The following is an 18,523-nucleotide window of genomic DNA, read 5'->3' as shown; positions in this document are numbered from 1 at the left end:
CCCCCAGAGTCCAAGATTTGAGTTATGAGGAAAGAAGAAATTTGAGAGGTGATCTTAAAGAGGTATATAGGATTGTTAAATGTATAGAAAATGTTAACCTGGAATATTGCTTTATATTGAAGTAGTGGAGTAGTGTTAGCTGTGGCTCAGTGGGTAGCACTCTTGCCTCTGAATCAGAAAATTGTGGGTTGAAGTCCCACTCCAAGGACTTGAGCACAAAAATCTAAGCTATTACTCCAGTGCAGTGCTGCACTGTTGGAGGTGCTGAATTTTGATGAGACATTAAACCGAGGCCCCGTCTACTCTCTCAGGTGGACATAAAAGATCCCATGGTATTATTTTGAAGAAGAGCAGGGGAGTTATCCCCGGTGTCTGGCCAATATTCATCTCTCAATCAACATAACCAAAACAAATTAACATGGTCATTATCACATTGCTGTTTGTGGTAGCTTGCTGCGCACAAATTGGCTGTCGTGTTTTCCACATTACAACAGTAACTCCACTTCATTGGCTGTAAAGCGCTTTGAGACATCCGGTGGTCGTAAAAGGCGCTATATAAATGTAAGTCTTTCTTTTTTTCTTTGGAACAAAGGGACATTGGTTTAAACTAGTAAAAGTTAATTTTAGGACTGATATCAGAAAATTCTTCTTCACACAAAGAGTGATCAACATGTGGAATAAACTTCCAAAAAGAGTTGAGGAGGTGGAAACCCCAGAATCACTTAAGAAACAATTGGATGTTACAATGGTGGGTGGGGCATTAGGATTTTCCTGGATGGATGAATTAGGATGTGCCAAATGGTCTTCCTCATCTATAATTATCTTGTGATAATTACCATTACAAAAAAAATTCACAAAAGTCTCTAGGTTTGGTGGGGACAATGCATTGGTATCAGTGTGTCTGTCATCTCCTCCTCATGTTAATTCATCCTACATCCACCAGTTGAGATGCCACTCAACTCACTCATTGCAAGGTTGATAAATCTACTGCTTTTCACCACATCTCAAACTTCCTACGATGGCATATGGAAACACTAGCAGCGGACAATGTCCCAGGCAGAAGTTCTTGTGGACATGGTTCCCCTTTACACATTATTGTCACTGCACCATTTTTCCAACATGTAGCTAGGTCTGTAACCTGTCTGATAAGAATACTCACACCTGACAGCTCCGAGCAATACATAATTATATCCCACTGTTCACATTCAATGACTGCCCGTTTCCACCCCCACCCCATATCTGCCCTTATCAGCAGTCAACAGCTCCAAACCTGTACATCTACTTTATAACTGAGTAGACTAGACACATAGAAACAAAGAAAATAGGTGCAGGAGTAGGCCATTCGGCCCTTCGAGCCAGCACCACCATGCAATAAGATCATGGCTGATCATTCACCTCAGTACCCCTTTCCTGCTTTATCTGCGTACCCCTTGATCCCTTTAGCCATAAGGGCCATATCTAATTCCCTCTTGAATATATCCAATGAACTGGCATCAGCAACTCTCTGCGGTAGGGAATTCCACAGGTTAACAACTCTCTGAGTGAAGAAGTTTCTCCTCACCTCAGTCCTAAATGGCTTACCCCTTATCCTTAGACTGTGTCCCCTGGTTCTGGACTTCTCCAACCTCGGGAACATTCTTCCTGCATCTAACCTTTCCAGTCCTGTCAGAATCTTATGTGTTTCTATGAGATCCCCTCTCATCCTTCTAAACTCCAGTGAATACATGCCCAGTTGATCCAGTCTCTCCTCATATGTCAGTCCTGCCATCCCTGGAATCAGTCTGGTGAACCTTCGCTGCACTCCGTCAATAGCAAGGACATCCTTTCTCAGATTAGGAGACCAAAACTGGACACAATATTCCAGGTGAGGCCTCACCAAGGCCTTGTACAACTGTAGTAAGACCTCCCTGCTCTTATACTCAAATCCCCTAGGAATGAAGGCCAACATACCATTTGCCTTCTTCACCGCCTGCTGTACCTGCATGCCAACTTTCAAAGACTGATGTACCATGACTCCCAGGTCTCGTTGCACCGAACCTTTTCCTAATCTGCCGCCATTCAGCCTTCGTGTTTTTGCCCCCAAAGTGGGTAACCTCACATTTATCCACATTATACTGCATCTGCCATGCATTTGCCCACTCACCTAACCAGTCCAAGTCACCCTGCAGCCTCTTAGCATCCTCCTCACAGCTCACACCACCACCCAGCTTAGTGTCATCTGCAAACTTGGAAATATTACACTCATTTCCTTCATTTAAATCATTAAAGTATATTGTAAATAGCTGGAGTCCCAGCACTGAGCCCTGCGGCACCCCACTAGTCACTGCCTGCCATTCTGAAAAGGACCCGTTTATCCCGACTCTCTGCTTCCTGTCTGCCAACCAATTCTCTATCCACATCAATACTTTACCCCCAATACCATGTGCTTTAATTTTGCACACCAATCTTGTAAAGTCCTGTCCCCTCAGTACAGATTCACACGAGGCATGTAGTGAAGTCAAGGTCACTCTCGACCTGCACCTTTATTTCACAGCTCTGGAATGCTGCACTTGCCTGAGACCTGTCCTTATATACCTGGCTCTTGCAAGTGCACCCCTGGTGGTAAGGTATGCTGGTGGTTACAGGTCATATCTTATTACAGTCATGTATAGCATGTTAGGATACAGTTATATATAATAATGTAAGATACATGACATCACCCTCCCCCAAGGTCTTATTGTCTTTATAGGTTCAGTCTCTCAGGTGGTCTACGCTCTCGCGTGGAGCGTCTGAGTTGTGGTTCAGCTGTTTGCCTTGGTGTCTGTTTTTCTTTGGGTGTGGTTGCTGGTATCTCACCTAGGCTGTCTGTTTCGATTGGTGTGATTGTTGTTAACTCGCCTGGGCTGTCTGTTGGGATTGCCCTTTCCTCAGGTTGTTCCCTCTGTCTGTCCACCAGGTGTGGTGCGAGTTCCACATTGTAGTCTGCCTCTGGTTCCGCAGTGTTGTTGGTAAATCTGCTTTTGACTTGGTCTACATGCCTCTGGCAGGTTTTGCCATTGTCCATTTGTACTACCAGCAGCCTGTTTCCTTCCTTGCCCGTTACTGTCCCTGCAAGCCATTTGGGACCCCTGCCATAGTTTAGTACAAACACTTTGTCCCCTATCTCATTCCATCTCCCCCTTGAATTTCTGTCATGGTACTCAGTCAGCTTACGGCGCTTTGCCTCAACGATTTCGTGCATGTCTGGGAGGATTAATGAGAGCCTTATTTTTAAAGTCCTTTTTATCAACAGTTGCGCGGGGGGGATCCCAGTAAATGAGTGCGGACGAGATCTGTATGCCAGCAGCAGTCACGACAGGCGACCCTGCAGCGTGGGACCTTGGATTTTAAGCATTCCTTGTTTAATGATTTGCACTGCTCTCTCCGCCTGGCCTTTGGAGGCCGGCTTGAACAGTGCCATCTTGATGTGATTTATGCCGTGGTCAATTATAAAATCTTGGAATTCTGCGCTGGTGAAGTACGGACCATTGTCGCTGACCAATATGTCAGGGATTCCATGCATTGCAAACATGGTTGCGAGGCTCTCCACAGTGGTGGAGGTTGTGCTCGAGTTTAAAATGGTGCATTCGATCCACTTTGAAAATGTATCTACAACTACGAGGAACATTTTGCCCATGAATGGGCCTGCATAGTCTACGTGCACCCGCGACCATGGTTTGGAAGGCCAGGGCCAGGGGCTCAGGGGAGCCTCCCTGGGGACATTGCTGAGTTGGGCACAAATGGTGCACCTTCGGATGCAGAGCTCCAAGTCCGCGTCAATACCAGGCCACCAGACGTGGGATCTGGCTATGGCCTTCGTGAGAACGATCCCCGGGTGCTCGCGGTGGGGCTCCCGGACAAATGCCTCTCTGCCTCGCATCAAGTTGTCTGCTTGTAGTGATAGCTCATGTGAAAGGGTTTTAATTCCTCGGGGCAGGCATCGCGAGCCTCTGCCCAGTCTCCGGTTAGGACACATCGTTTTACTAAGGATAACATGGGGTCGCTGGCCGTCCAGGCTCTGATTTGGCGAGCCGTCATGGGCAAACCTGTGGACTCAAAGGCATTGATTGCCACGGCTATCTCACAGTCCTGTTTGTCAGACTCTTCCGTGGTCGCCAGGGGTAGCCTGCTGAGCGCATCGGCACAGTTGTCTGTGCCTGGTCTGTGCCTTATGATATAGTCGTAGGACGCCAGCATGAGTGCCCACTGTTGAATTCGTGCCGAGGCGTTGCCGTTTATTGCCTTGCTCTCAGATAGGAGGGACGTGAGGGGCTTGTGGTTGGTTTCTAATGCGAACTTGGCCCCGAAAAGATTTTGGTGCATCTTTTTGACACCGTACACGCACGCAAGCGCCTCCTTCTCTACCATTCCGTACCCGCGCTCCGCCCGCGAAAGTGACCTGGAGGCATAAGCTATGGGTTGTAATTTGCCCGCACTATTGACATGTTGCAAAATGCACCCGACCCATACGCTGACGCATCGCATGTGAGAACTAGCTTTTTACCTGGGTCAAAGAAAGTCAAAACACTGTTGGAACACAGAAGGTTGCGTGCCTTATTGAAGGTGCGTTCCTGAGCGTCCCCCCAAAACCAATCGCACCCCTTTCTGAGTAGCACGTGGAGAGGCTCCAGCAGCGTGTTTAAGTTCCGCATAAAGTTCTCAAAGTAATTGAGTAGCCCGAGAAAGGCGCGCAGTTCTGAAACATTCCAGGGCCTGGGTGCCGGCGAATTGCTTCTGTTTTGGACTCTGTTGGGCGGATTCCATCAGCGGCAATCCTTCTGCCCAAAAATTCAACCTCGGGAGAAACAGGCACTTGGATTTCTTGACTCGTAGGCCTACCCGATCCAACCGCTTTAGTACTTCCTCCAAATTACGGAGATGGGAGTCGGTGTCCCTGCCCGTGATAAGTATGTCATCTTGAAATACAACCGTCCCCGGGATGGACTTGAGCAGACTCTCCATGTTGCGCTGGAATATGGCAGCTGCCGACCTGATGCCGAATGGGCATCGATTGTACATGAAAAGGCCTCGATGTGTGTTGATCGTGGTGAGTAGCTTGGATTCCTCGGTCAATTCTTGCATCATATACGCAGATGTGAGGTCTAGTTTTGAGAAAAGTTTATCTCCAGCCAATGTGGCAAATAAGTCCTCCGCTCTGGGCAGCGGGTACTGGTCCTGTAGGGAGACTCTGTTTATGGTAGAGTTGTAGTCCCCACAGGCTTCATGACTGGGACGATGGGACTTGCCCAGTCGCTAAATTCCACAGGTGATATAATGCCTTCCCACAGAAGCCTGTCTCGTTCGTGTTCAATCTTTTCTCTCTTCACATCGGGTACAGCTCTGGCCTTGTGATGGATCGGCCTAGCATCCTGTGTGATGTAGATTTTGACTTTGGCCCCTTTGAAAGTGCCCACACCTGGCTGAAAGAGATGTTCAAATCGCTTTATAACTGTTGAGCAGGAGGTCCATTCCTCTGATGACATGGCATGGACATCATCCCATTTCCAGTTTAGTTTTGCCAGCCAGCTTCTCCCCAGCAGTGTTGGGGGGTCTCCGGGGACAATCCACAGGGGAAGTCGGTTCACTGTCCCTTTGTGTGTGACAGAGAGCATGGCGCTGCCGAGGATTGGTACGATTTCTTTGGTATAGGTCCTTAGTTTGGTGTCGACCCTTGTGAGTTTTGGTCTGTCTCTTTTATGCGGCCACAGTTGTTTAAATTGTTGAGCGTCCATGAGAGATTGACTCACTCCCGTATCCAGCTCCATGTTGACAGGTATCCTATTGAGTAGGACCCTCATCATTTTAGGAGGCGTCCTGTTGTAGGAGCAGCGGCCATTGATCGTGTTGACCCGCTGTACATCGGTGTCCCGGGTACTGTTCCCACCGTCTTCTGGTCCGCTTTCCGACCCATCCGATTCGTATAACAGCCGAGCTGCCGTTATTTTGCACATGAGGGCCAAATGCCCTGTATATTCACAGTTCCTGCAAACAGCCTGCTGAAATCGACATTCCCTTGACGAGTGCCCACCCCCACACCTCCAGCACAGACTGCTTGCAAAGAATGAGCTGCGTCTGGCTGATCTCTCTTGAGCTTCTCTCAGTTTGTAGTTGATTGTTCGCATTGTGGGTTGATGAGGTGTGAACGGCCGTTCCTGTGGCCCTTGATGGCTTCTGTTGCCACTGCTTGCTGTCGAAAGCCTGTTCTGCTGGTTTTGTCTGTGTGTGGGGGTAGCAGCTTGTTTAGTGCTGTGAACTTCTTGTTCCGATATTTCATTAGTTATCGTACCTGCATTGTAAGTCAACCTCGTTTCTTCTTCCCCTACCAAGAATGTCTGTGCAACCAGTGCTGCTGCCTGTAAGGTCAGGTTCTTGGTCTCTATGAGCTTTCGGAATATGCCTGCGTGGCCTATTCCTTCAATGAAAAAGTCTCTCAGCATTTCTCTCCTCAGTTCATCGGAGAACTCACACAAACTAGCCAACCTCCGAAGTTCCACCATGAAGTCGGGTATGCTCTGGCCCACACAGCATCTCTAGTTGTAGAACCTGTGTGTGGCCATGTGTAGGCTGCTCGCTGGCTTCAGGTGGTCTCTTACCAGTGTGCTCAATTCTTCAAACGACTTGCTTGCTGGTTTCTCGGTGCCAACAGATCGTTCATTAAAGCGTATGTTTTCGAGCCACAGCTGGTCAAGAGATGGGCTCTTCTCTTGTCTGCTTTGTCGTCTCCTAACCAGTCTTTGGTTACAAAGCTTTGCTGGAGCCTTTCTATGAAGTCCTCCCAATTGTCTTCGGCATTGTACTTTTCATCTGATCTGTTGTTCGCCATTCTGTGGATTCTGTAATCCCGTAATTCGTCCCCTCAGTACAGATTTACACGAGGCATGTAGTGAAGTCAAGGTCACTCTGGACCTGTACCTTTATTTCACAGCTCTGGAATGCTGCACTTGCCTGAGACCTGTCCTGATATACCTGTCTCTTGCAAGTGCACTCCTGGTGGTAAGGTATGCTGGTGGTTACAGGTCATATCTTATTACAGTCATGTATAGCATGTTTGGATACAGTTATATATAATAATGTAAGATACATGACAAATCTCTTGTGTGGGATCTTGTCAAAAGCCTTTTGAAAGTCCAAATTCACCACATTCACTGGTTCTCCTTTGTCCACTCTACTAGTTACATCCTCAAAAAACTCCAGAAGATTTGTCAAGCATGATTTCCCTTTCATAAATCCATACTGACTTGGACCGATCCTGGGCCTATATTCTCTGGAGTTTAGAAGAATGAGAGGTGATCTCATTGAAACATACAAAATTCTTGCAGGGATTGACAGGGTAGATGCAGAGAGGATGTTTTCCCTGGCTGGGGAATCTAGAACCAGGGGTCACAGTCTCAGAATAAGGGGTCGACCATTTTGGTCTGAGATGAGGAGAAATGTCTTCACTTAGGGGGTGGTGAATCTTTGGAATTCTCTACCCCAGAGAGTTGCAGAGGTTCATTTGTTGAGTATATTCAAGACAGAGATCGATAGAGTTTTGAATATTAAGGGAATCAAGGGATATGGGGACAGTGCGGGCAAGTGGAGTTGGGTAGAAGATCAGCCATGATCTTATTGAATGGCGGAGCAGGCTCAAGGGCCAAATGACCTACTGCTCCTGTTTCTTATGTTCTTATAATGTCTTTGCTGTAAAATATTTGGTGAATCACTTCTATTATTAGCATATGAATTGCTGTTTGTGTGCAAAACTGATAAATAAATAAGTCAAAAGATTGAAAAAGTTTTTCTGTCACAGGATTAAATAAAAACCACTGACAGCCCAATAAACAGCAGCTTCCTGTTCACAAGAGTAGAGAGGGCAGTGGGCACCGGGGACCAATCATTAGCCTGCAATCTAATTAAGAGTTCAATTCAAATAGTGTTCAACAGTTAGCCGAAGTTGGGAACTAAATATTTAGGAGTATTTGACAATTCGGAAGTACGGACAGACAGGAAAATAAGGTGGGGTAGCACTGTTAATAAAGGATGGGATCAGTTTATTGCAAGGGGGATGGAATATAAAAGCAGAGAAGTCCTGCTACAACTGTACAGAGTATTGGTGAAGCCACACCTGGAGTACTGCATACAGTTTTGGTCTCCGTATTTAAGGAGGGATATACTTGCATTGGAGGCTGTTCAGAGATGGGTTGATTCCGGCGATGAGGGGGTTTACTTATGAAGATAGTTTGAGTAGGTTGGGCCTATACACATTGGAGTTCAGAAGAATGAGAGGTGATCTTATTGAAATATATAAGATAATGAGTGGGCTCGACAAGGTGGATGCAGAGAGGATATTTCCACTCATAGGGGACACTAAAACTAGGGGACATAGGGCTAAAACCTCCACTTTTGTGCTTATCGGCCAAAAATGGGCGTTATTTCCGGCGTGGGCGGAAAAAAAGGGTTTTCAGATCGCGCCCATTTTCAAAACACCTAGTTTACATTTTTGAAAATGGGCGTTACCGTGAGCGATATCAAATGAAATAGTGGAAAATGTTGTAGCCTGCTTTGCATCACCAATAAGTGCAGTTTAATTACATTTGAAATGACATCCTACAGCATTAATGTAATAAAGTAGCGGGCTCACTGATGGTACCGATGAAAAGTGCCATTTAACCAGGAACAATGGGGAAATGAACTAGATAACTTGAGTCGTGCTTTCAAGGAGCTAAAGACTGGCACAATCTCTTGCCTTTAAAGACACTAGAGGGAGAGGTAGCCATCCGTGTGGGCTGAGCAGTTGCGGTGAAAAGAATATTCAAAATGACATTTCAGCAGGGGTGTCCTGAGCCACGGATGTAGGGGGCATTCCTTGTCCCCGAGCAGCTATCCTGTCTCAGTGGTGGAAGGGTTGAATACTGGGGGTGCTGGTTGTGTGTCGCAGGGTAAATGCATCATGGCACCTGTCTGGATACCTTGTACAAACTTTCATGATTGTCATTTTCCTGTGATCGAGGACTAGTTGGACATTAATGGAACAGCAGCTCTTTCTGTTCACGAATGCTGCCAGCTGGTATTCTGGTGCCTGAGATGGCAACATGTGTGCAGACAGTAATGCCCTGGACGCATGCGAAGCTAGCCACTGCTGCAAAACCCCCAGCTCTCTCCTGTTGACTGTTGAGGTCAATGGGGAATGTGATTTACTGGCCAGTCCTGGCAAACAGGACATTGGTAACCTGTTTATTGCAACTGTATACTGCAGACTGGGAGATACAGGAGTTGTCCCTTGTAGCAGATCGGAAGGAGCGATATCAAGTGGGCGGTAGCGTTAAATATTTTTGACCTTCTGCCATAAAGTGTGGCCATCCTTAGCAACGGTATGGCAACGCTCGATTCCCACGATTCTGGAGGTCAAGGGTCATCATGACCTGTGCAGAAGAGGAGATAGAGAGAGAGGGAGCTCAGAGGGACTGAAGGCGTGGCTGAGTGTGGTATGACTGCTTTGGGAGGAAGGAGGGAGACTTTAGAGCTTCACAGCAAGTAGGCAAACAAAAAGTAGCTGTTACCAGCCACATATTTGACCGAATTTGGCCTATAATGGAGGGAGAGGAGGAGGTATCACAGCACACTGTGGAGACTGATGCTGGAGAGAGCAGTGAGGTGGGAGAGGAGCACATTGGAGGCCGTAAAAGAGCCAGGAGGTTCTCGGACGAATCAAATACCTCCCTCCTGTAGGAGGTCGAGTCACACTGGGGTGATTTGACACAGGGAGGGCGTGGGAAGCCCACCCCAAAGGCCTACCAGAGGATATGGACCGAGATAGCAGAGGTGGTCTGGTCAGCGACCTACGAGGTGCGTGAGGGCAACCAATGCTGCAAACGACCTTGTGGGATCCGCAAGAGTAAGTATTACATTGATTTACATGTACTTATGTATTTATATAATTTGATTTGTAACAGTCATGAGTGACTATCAGCAGATGTGAGGTCTTGCACTTTTACCGGGAATCTTTTACTCAAAGTCTGCGATCACGGTGTATGTCTTTAGGTAAAGAATGATAATCATAATAATCATGATTACATCTGTCAGTTATGTGTTGTATCAGTCTCTGTGACAGTACCTAGCAATGTGATCACGCAACGATCTCATGCTATGTCGCCCTGTCGCCTTTTACAGAAGAAGCTATCGACGATGAGGTCCGTGCAGAGGGAAACGGGTGGGGGGCCACCAGTCCCCAGCGACATCACAGAGATGGAGGAGCGAGTGCTAGCACACTTGGGATAGCACCCCCGGACAGCCACAGACGCATCTGCAGACCCTGAAGTGATGCCACGTGAGTAAAGCTTACACCATTGCGTGATGTAAAGTCAATAGATGCCACACGAACTTACATCTGAATAATTATGTATGATAGATGATTTCTAAAAGTGTCATAGAAATAATGCTGGCCTAATGAAAATCATTGCGATGCACAATGTGTTGATGGTCATGAAATGTGATGTCTGCAATGATTTTGGGAGGGGTGGTGCTTTTGTCGTGCATATGCTGTGTGTAGCGCTGGACTCACCTTGTCACTCGAGCACCTCCTTCTCCTCTAATAACCTCATTTGTGTCTTGCAGCTCAGCCAGCAGCGTGGCCCCAGACAAGGCCACAGAGGCCAGAAGGTGGGGGTGTGGGGCAGGAGTCAGTGGACGATCCTACTACAACTGGTGCTGAGGAGCTCCGATTGTCGCCCGTCAATCCGTTGGATCTGTTCTCAACGGATGAGAGCGCGGACTTCGAAGAACCTGCATTGCCACGCTCCAGAACCCATTCCACCCCAAGGCCATCTAGTGGTCCTCCAGTCATTCCCGCCTCCACTCTGGAGGTGCCGGCCCCAAGCATCTCTCCACAGGGCACCCCATTTGTCCCCAGGAGCGCAACATCACAGCGGAGAGATGGTACAGTTGTCCAGGAGGACTGTAGATATTGGTGACCAGCTCATCGAGGCATTGGGAGGCATCTCCCGACACCTGGCCACCATGACCGAGTACATTCCGTGCATGGCGGAGTCCCTGGATGCGATAGCCAGGAACACTGCTGCCACAGGTCTCCCAGTGGTCCCCGAGCGCAGCACTCCACCCCTAGGTTCTGCACCACCACTGTGAATGACAGCTGAGAGCAAGGACCAAGATCCTGCTACTGCATCAGAGAATGTTGCCCCCTCGGCACCGCCCGCTCCCGTACCTGTGTAACCAATGCATCTGCCTTTACCCCCCCAATGAGGCACCGCCTGAGGAGCTCCTCGGCCAGGCGCTATGGAGTGAGATAGGGAAGGAGTAGAGGTGGGGAGAAGAAGGAGAGGGGGGAAGGAAAGTGAGGTGCATGTGCGCAGGTGATGGCTGTGTTATATCTCCATCTGGGGTATGCAATTTTTTGCAATGTATGGTGGCTGGGGACCACGTTCCTGCTTTGCCTTTGTATTCTGTGTTGGTGGACATGTTGAACATGTGATTTATGTCCATGGTGGAAAAAGTGGGGTGTGGGCAGGGGTTAGGTGTTATTGGCTGTGATACTTATGATTTCAGACCAATGTTGGTATTAAACTTTTGTTATTGAACATAACCTTGTTGCGCATTGTCTCAGATAGCTGGACCGTTACATACTGGTGATTCCTTAACATGAAAGAGTTAAATACAACTTAACATCAATCAACATAAACTTTAACTGGCACCAAGGTGATGGGCACCATTGATGTCTGAGCTGCACACACACAGCAGTGTGTCAGCATTGTCGCTTACATCAGTGCTCTTTCAGGCAAATCTTTCCAATATCAGCTCCTCACATAAGAGTGGGACTTAACAAATGCCAGCCACATCATTTCGGTTAGTTCCACTTTTTGAGTGAGCGATATTGTGGGCGATATGGGTGCGAGGTAGTGAAATTGAAGATGGGCGATCTCCATGGCCACTAGTTTGGGTAAATATGCTCTTTACGACAAAAAACAGTGGGCGGGCATTAATATTGAATCTCGGCATTAATTCCGTGCGGAAAGTAACGCTGGGCGATATTATGGGCGTTGAATTTGCCCATTCTGCTGATTCCACCCCAAAAAAGTGGGTGAGCGGTGATATTTTTTCTTGGCATTAAGCCCATTGGGAAAATAATGCTTGCCGATATCTCTCCTAAAAAAGCCCGTCAATTTCCATTTTGTGCCAGAATGGGCGATATATGGACGTGAAACATCATTTCAATGGTAAAATGGGCGTTAAGTGGGCATTAAGCATGCAAAAAAAGTGGAGTTTCTAGCCCATTCTTAGAATGGCCCATTTAAAACAGAGATGAGGAGAAATTTCTTCTCTCAGAGGGTTGTAAATCTATGGAATTCTCTGCCCCAGACAGCTGTGGAGGCTGGGTCATCGAATACATTTAAGGCGGATATAAACAAATTTTTGAGTGATAAGAGAGTAAAGGGATATGGGAAGTGGGCAGGGAAGTGGAACTGAGTCCATGATCAGATCAGCCATGATCTTATTGAATGGCAGAGCAGGCTCGAGGGGCCAAATGGCCTACTCCTGTTCCTATTTCTTATGTTCTCATGTTCTTATTTTTAAGATAGGACTGCAGCCTGCTGATTACTCTGGACAGGTATCATTTTTTAAAAAACATATGTACCAGATTTCTGTTCAAATTCTGATTCGTTTTTTGTCATTTCACAACAGCTACCAGTTAATTCCAGAACTTGGATCAACAGTGACACTTGCACAGGAGGATAATGCTGACTGACATCTTTAATACAGGCTAATCAGGAAACAATATGCAATCAATTGCTGTCAATTCCCTGCTCTCTCTACACCGATAACAGTTACATTTTAAGAAATTATATTATTGTAATAGCACCCAGAGAATGGGATTAAGACGCAATTGTATCTTTAAATTTGATGTACCTGTACCAGAAAGAGAAGACTGGGAGCTGGGATTTTGGCTTAACCTTACCTCACTTTCACAACACTGGGGTGGTGCCACACAGATATAGCAGATCTCAGGGGATTACTTACCGCTGACAAGTGGTGAGGCTGTGAGCAAGGCTGGACATGTGCTTGACATGTGACCACTTCACATCACAAACAGGAGAGTGCAACTGTAGTGTGAACAGGGTTTGTTACACATACACGGAACACGCCTGTGTACAGATCAAACCCACAAAATCAAAATCATTCATTTAAAGGTGCAAAGTGTGGAAAAGCACCACTTAAATCTTTGAAAGCAATAAAAACGAATTTGCTATTTGAAGGAGCAGTATATCTTTCACGGGATGGGTTAACAGGTGACTACCATTCTATCACCTACATTGTAACAAATTAATATCTAAACAAAATTCAAGATAGCCCTGCACTCCAACTTCTAATCTATTTACAACGTGTCTGAAATTAGGATGCTGCATTTGAGAACTAGAGGCAGTTCAGAGAAGGTTCACTAGGTTGCTTCTGGGGATGAGGGGGTTGACTTATGAGGAAAGGTTGAGAAGGTTGGACCTCTACTCATTGGAGTTCAGAAGAATGAGAGGTGATCTTAGTGAAATGTATAGGATTATGAGGGGGCTTGACAAGGTGGATGTTTCCACTGATAGGGGAGACTAGAACTAGGGGGCATGATCTTAGAATAAGGGGCCGCCCATTTAAAACTGAGATGAGGAGGAATTTCTTCTCTCAGAGGGTTGTAAAGTGTGGAATTCGCTGCCTCAGAGAGCTGTGGAAGCTGGGACATTGAATAAATTTAAGACAGAGATAGATAGTTCCTTAACCGATAAGGGAATAAGGGGTTATGGGAGCGGGCAGGGAAGTGGACCTGAGTCCATGATCAGATCTGTCATGATCGTATTAAATGGTGGAGCAGGCTCGAGGGGCCGTATGGCCTACTCCTGCTCCTATTTCTTACGTTCTTATGTTCTTATATTCTTATGTAACTCCTGCCTCCTGTGGTCTGATGGTATTTGTTATATACTTGCAGGTAGAAGGATGCAGGTGATAAGCTGAAGCTACCTCTGCTGACTGTCCCGGTACCTGAGCTGTACACAGCATGGAGGCACTGGAGCAGCTGGATTGACGGTGTACCATCCTAAGTAAAAATCAGAAAATGCTGGAAACACCCAGCGGGTCAGGCAGCTTCTGTGGAGAGAGAAATAGAGTTCTGATGAAAGGTCACCAACCTGAAACATTAACCTTGTTTCTCTCTCCACAGATGCTGCCTGACCGGCTGAGAGTTTCCAGCATTTTCTGTCTTTGTCTCAGATTTCCAGCATCCATAGTATTTTGTTTTTATTTTAATGTACTATCCTAACCATGTTTCAAAATTAGTCACTTTATTTATACCCTTCGAAGCAAAGAAGGTAATTCTTAATATATTTTTAAAAACTAAAGCCTGTCAGTAATTACTGTCATCAAGATTGATCTTTTTAAAGAAAAAAATAAAGAAGAGCATATTTAAATTTAATGGGACTATATGGGTTTTGATAAGGTATCTGGCAAAATGAAAATCATATTGGGCCAAATGCAGGACATTCCGAATGGCACCAGTCACTGACCCTACCATTACATTGAGGAATATAATATGTTTGAAGAAATTTCACATTTTAAGATACATCTAAAAACTTTAAAACCTAATGGTAAAAATTACAACTGATTAAAAGTGTTTTTGTCAGACTGTGCATTTCTTCAAATGGCCCTCTGCTCTTGGAACTGTTTTAAGTGGAGAACTGAACCTACGTCTAGCAACAATGCAGTTTTCAGACGTCTTGTTCATGGTGTAGTCCATGTCATGTCACTTGAACTACATAATTCCAAACAACATAAAAACAGGACCCCTTCATCTAATTGCTCCAGGGAAATGCTGCATTCTCCTCACTGCTCTGAGTCCCACGGGTACAATCACCCTGCTGAGAGTCCCAGTTCGGACCAGTACACACCAGTAGGTTTAGTCTTTCAGTTTAAGTGATTGACAGATTTAAGGTGAATGGCAAAAGAACCAAAGGCGACATGAGGAAAAACATTTTTACGCAGCTAGTGGTTAGGATCTGGAATGCACTGCCTGAAAGGGTGGTGGAGGCCGACTCAAATTGCGGCTTTCAAAAGGGCATGTGATAAGTACCTGAAGGAAAAAAAATTGCAGGACTACGGGGAAAGGGCGGGGGAATGGGACTAGTTGAAGTGCTCTTGCAGAGAGCTGGCATGGGCTCGATGGGCCGAATGGCTTCCTCCTGTGCTGTAACCATTCTATGATTCTATGATAAGTGAGTGACCGTCTCTCATATTTTGCTGCCCCATCCCATCCACTTGTTGCCATTTGCTGACCTTATAAATCACTCTCCTCTCTTCTCGCCTTTTAATCCATCAAATGCATATTTTGATGCGTCTTTAATTTTAAACAAACCTACTTACGATCCCAGTAATTCCATTAACTGGAAGGTGTCCCTGATGTCCATTGTCTGTTTCTTCCAACAACCACACCCCTCCTTACGGCCCATCGTCTCTGAAGGTCCTCAAACCTGACACTTCTAGGATAATAAAATGGAAAATAAATAAACTATCATAAGAATCACCAAGAGGTCAAAACTCTACATGCTATGGAACATAAAAATGCTGCATAACACTTGTCTGGTTGGATTCGAATCCTAGAATCATAGAAAGTTACAGCACGGAAGGAGGCCTTTTCGGCCCATCGTGTCCATGCCGGCCAACAAAGACCTATCCAGCCTAATCCCACTTTCCAGCTCTTGGTCCTTGGGCTTGTAGGTTACGGCACTTTAAGTTTACATTCAAGTACTTTTTTAATGTGGTGAGGGTTTCTGCCTCTACCACTTTCAGGTGGTGAGTTCCAGACCCCACCACCCTCTGAGTGAAGAAATTTCCCCTCAAATCCCCTCTAAACTTTCTACCAGTTACTTTAAATCTATGCCCCCTGGTTGTTGACCCCTCTGCTAAGGGATTCTAAAGCTTTAACATTACAAATCCAAAATATTAAATCGTTTTTCTAATTTCTAAATAGCAATCGATGCCAACTCCCTGAGAAAGCAGATTTCAGTTTTAGCTCACGTCTCAACTCCAGGAGATCCCGGAACAAAATGAACTGGAATCTCAAGTGCCAGATATTACAAATAGATAAATACTTACACCAAATAAACGGTGTCAGCTCAGGCAGAGCTGTAGAGGAGTAATACAGCGAGGCTCCTTACAGAGAACTGTCTGGTGTGATTGTTCTCCCCAAAGCCGCTTCTTCTGGCTTGGTCCGAGTATTAGCTCCGGATTACAGAGAAATCCGAGCCACTAAATCACAGATAGGCATCTTAAAGAGGAAGGTTAAGGACAAGGGAAGCAGACAACACGAAGAGGAGAGGACCAAAATTGAGCTCGAATTGCGAGACAGAAGAGTCCTGTAGATTCATATACATCACATGCTCGCTCCAATTTACACGGGTTAGATCCCCAATGCGCTAGATCGGAGATTCCTTATCATTTATAAAGAAAGACGTGCACTTAGATAGCATCTTTCATGACCACCAGACGTCCCAAAGCCCTTTACAGCCAATGAACTACTTTTGAAGTGTAGTCACTATTGTAAAGCTTTTATTTATTTATTCGTTCATGGGATTGTGGGCATCGCTGGCAAGGCTGGCATTTATTTCCCATTCCTAAATGCCCTTGAAATGTTCTTGAACCACTGCAGATTGTGGTGAAGGTACTCTGACAGTGCTGACTTTGACGTAGCGGTTTGGTACAATTGAACGGTTTGCTGGGCCATTTCAGAGAGCAGTTAAGTGTCAACCACATTGCTGTGGGGTCTGAAGCTACATACAGGTCCGACAGGGTAAGGATGGAAGATTTCCTTCTCTAAACCTGTTGGGTTTTTACGACAATCTGATAGGTTCATGGTCACCATTACTGATACTAGTTTTTTAATTCCAGATTCATTTAATTAACTGAATTTAAATTCCCCAGCTGCCGTGGTGGGATTTGAACTCACGTCTCTGGTTCATTAATCCAGGCCAATACCACTATGCTACTGTACCCCAATGTAGGAAATGCAGCAGCCAATTTGCACATGGCAAGCTCCCACAAACAGCAATATGACAATGACCAGATCATTTTGCTTTGTTATGTAAATTTGAGGGATAAATATCCCTGTTTGTATTCTGAACTATGTTCGCATTAATCTGTGCTGATTACTGCCATTTTGCTGCGGATCTGAAATGAATGCAACAATTGAAGAATATCCAGAGAGGGATCTAGCACCCTCCGTTTTATACCAGGATCTTTCTTGCGTGCTTGCGTTTTCCAGACGAACAGTTTTGAGGCGCCAATATCAGATAAAGTGCTCTTTTATTCCCAATATTCTCCACTCTGCTCCACTACAAACGGGACATACAGAAGAAGTCCGTCTGAATCCAAGTTTCACTAACAATTACAACTAAAGTGTATTAACTCTGCACAATTATTGTTTTATTTCTGTATGGGAAGTCCAAGTTCTGAATATCTGTACTGCATTTGTTGCCCATTAGCCAAGATGTACGTGAGAATAGTTATAAATATTTAATAGATCTTGTAGTTATATTTAGGAAGAAGAAATGAAGGATAAGGACACAAAAGCAAAATACTGCGGATGCTGAAATCTGAAATAAAAACAGAACATGCTTGTCAAGCAGCATCTGTGCAGAGAAACAGAGTTAATGTTTCGGGTCGGTGACCCTTTGTCAGAACTCGAAAAGTTTGAGATGTAACAAATTCTTGAGGAAGTGCAGGGGCAGGGAAAGAGGGAGGGGAGGAAAGAACAAAAGTGAAGGGCTGTGATAGGGTGGAAGGCAGGAGAGATTAGAGAGACAAAAAGGATGATGGACAAAAATGAGATGGTAATGGTAGAAGTTAAGAATCAAAAGATGAGTCTAGTTAGGGTGTGAATGGTGGAATCATCACCAGCTGCCCTGGGAAAGAGAAAAAATGGGAGGGGTTTGTAAGAAAAAAGAGAGAAGGGAAAAATTACAAAGTGACTATTTGTACTGTGCTTTTGCTGTGGAGTCCCCGTCTCCGATCCTCTCGCCCAAACCGGAAGTAGGACCATGCAATCAGTCCGACCACATTCCACATGGGGAGAAAGCGACTGGGAGAGAGAGAGATCCTGGGGGGGGGAGAGAGAGAGAGCGAGAGATCCTGGCGAGGGGGGGGGGGGGAGAGAGAGAGAGGGAGAGAGACGAGAGACATCCTGGGTGGGGAGAGAAGCTGCTGGCCGGGGAGAGAGAGAACTGAGCCGCAAGCCATGGCGGGGAGTCTGGAGAGGAGAGAGACTGGGGGAGTGAGAGAGCTTGGGGGGGGGGGGAGCGAGAGAGCTTGGGAGGGGGAGGGCGGGGGCGAGAGAGGGAGAGAGCCTGGGGGGGGTGAGAGAGAGCGAGCTTGGGGGCGGAGAGAGCTTGTGCTGGGGGGGGGGTGGAAGAGAGCGAGCCTGGGGGGTAAGAGAAAGATTGGGGAGGGGAGAGAGAGCCTGGGGAGGGAGAGAGAGCGAGCT

General features: G+C 46.2%; 1 pseudogene; it reads right to left on the bottom strand.

Moving 5' to 3' along the window:
• Window positions 1-15,494, bottom strand: part of LOC139228021 (calcium/calmodulin-dependent protein kinase type 1D-like) — a 58,237-nt pseudogene extending 42,743 nt beyond the window's left edge.
• Between the last annotated feature and the right edge of the window lie 3,029 nt (window positions 15,495-18,523).

This window comes from Pristiophorus japonicus, chromosome 17 (assembly GCF_044704955.1).
Source record: "Pristiophorus japonicus isolate sPriJap1 chromosome 17, sPriJap1.hap1, whole genome shotgun sequence".
In the NCBI taxonomy this organism is placed as follows: Eukaryota; Metazoa; Chordata; class Chondrichthyes; family Pristiophoridae; genus Pristiophorus; species Pristiophorus japonicus.
This window is presented reverse-complemented; position numbering and strand designations above follow the sequence as displayed.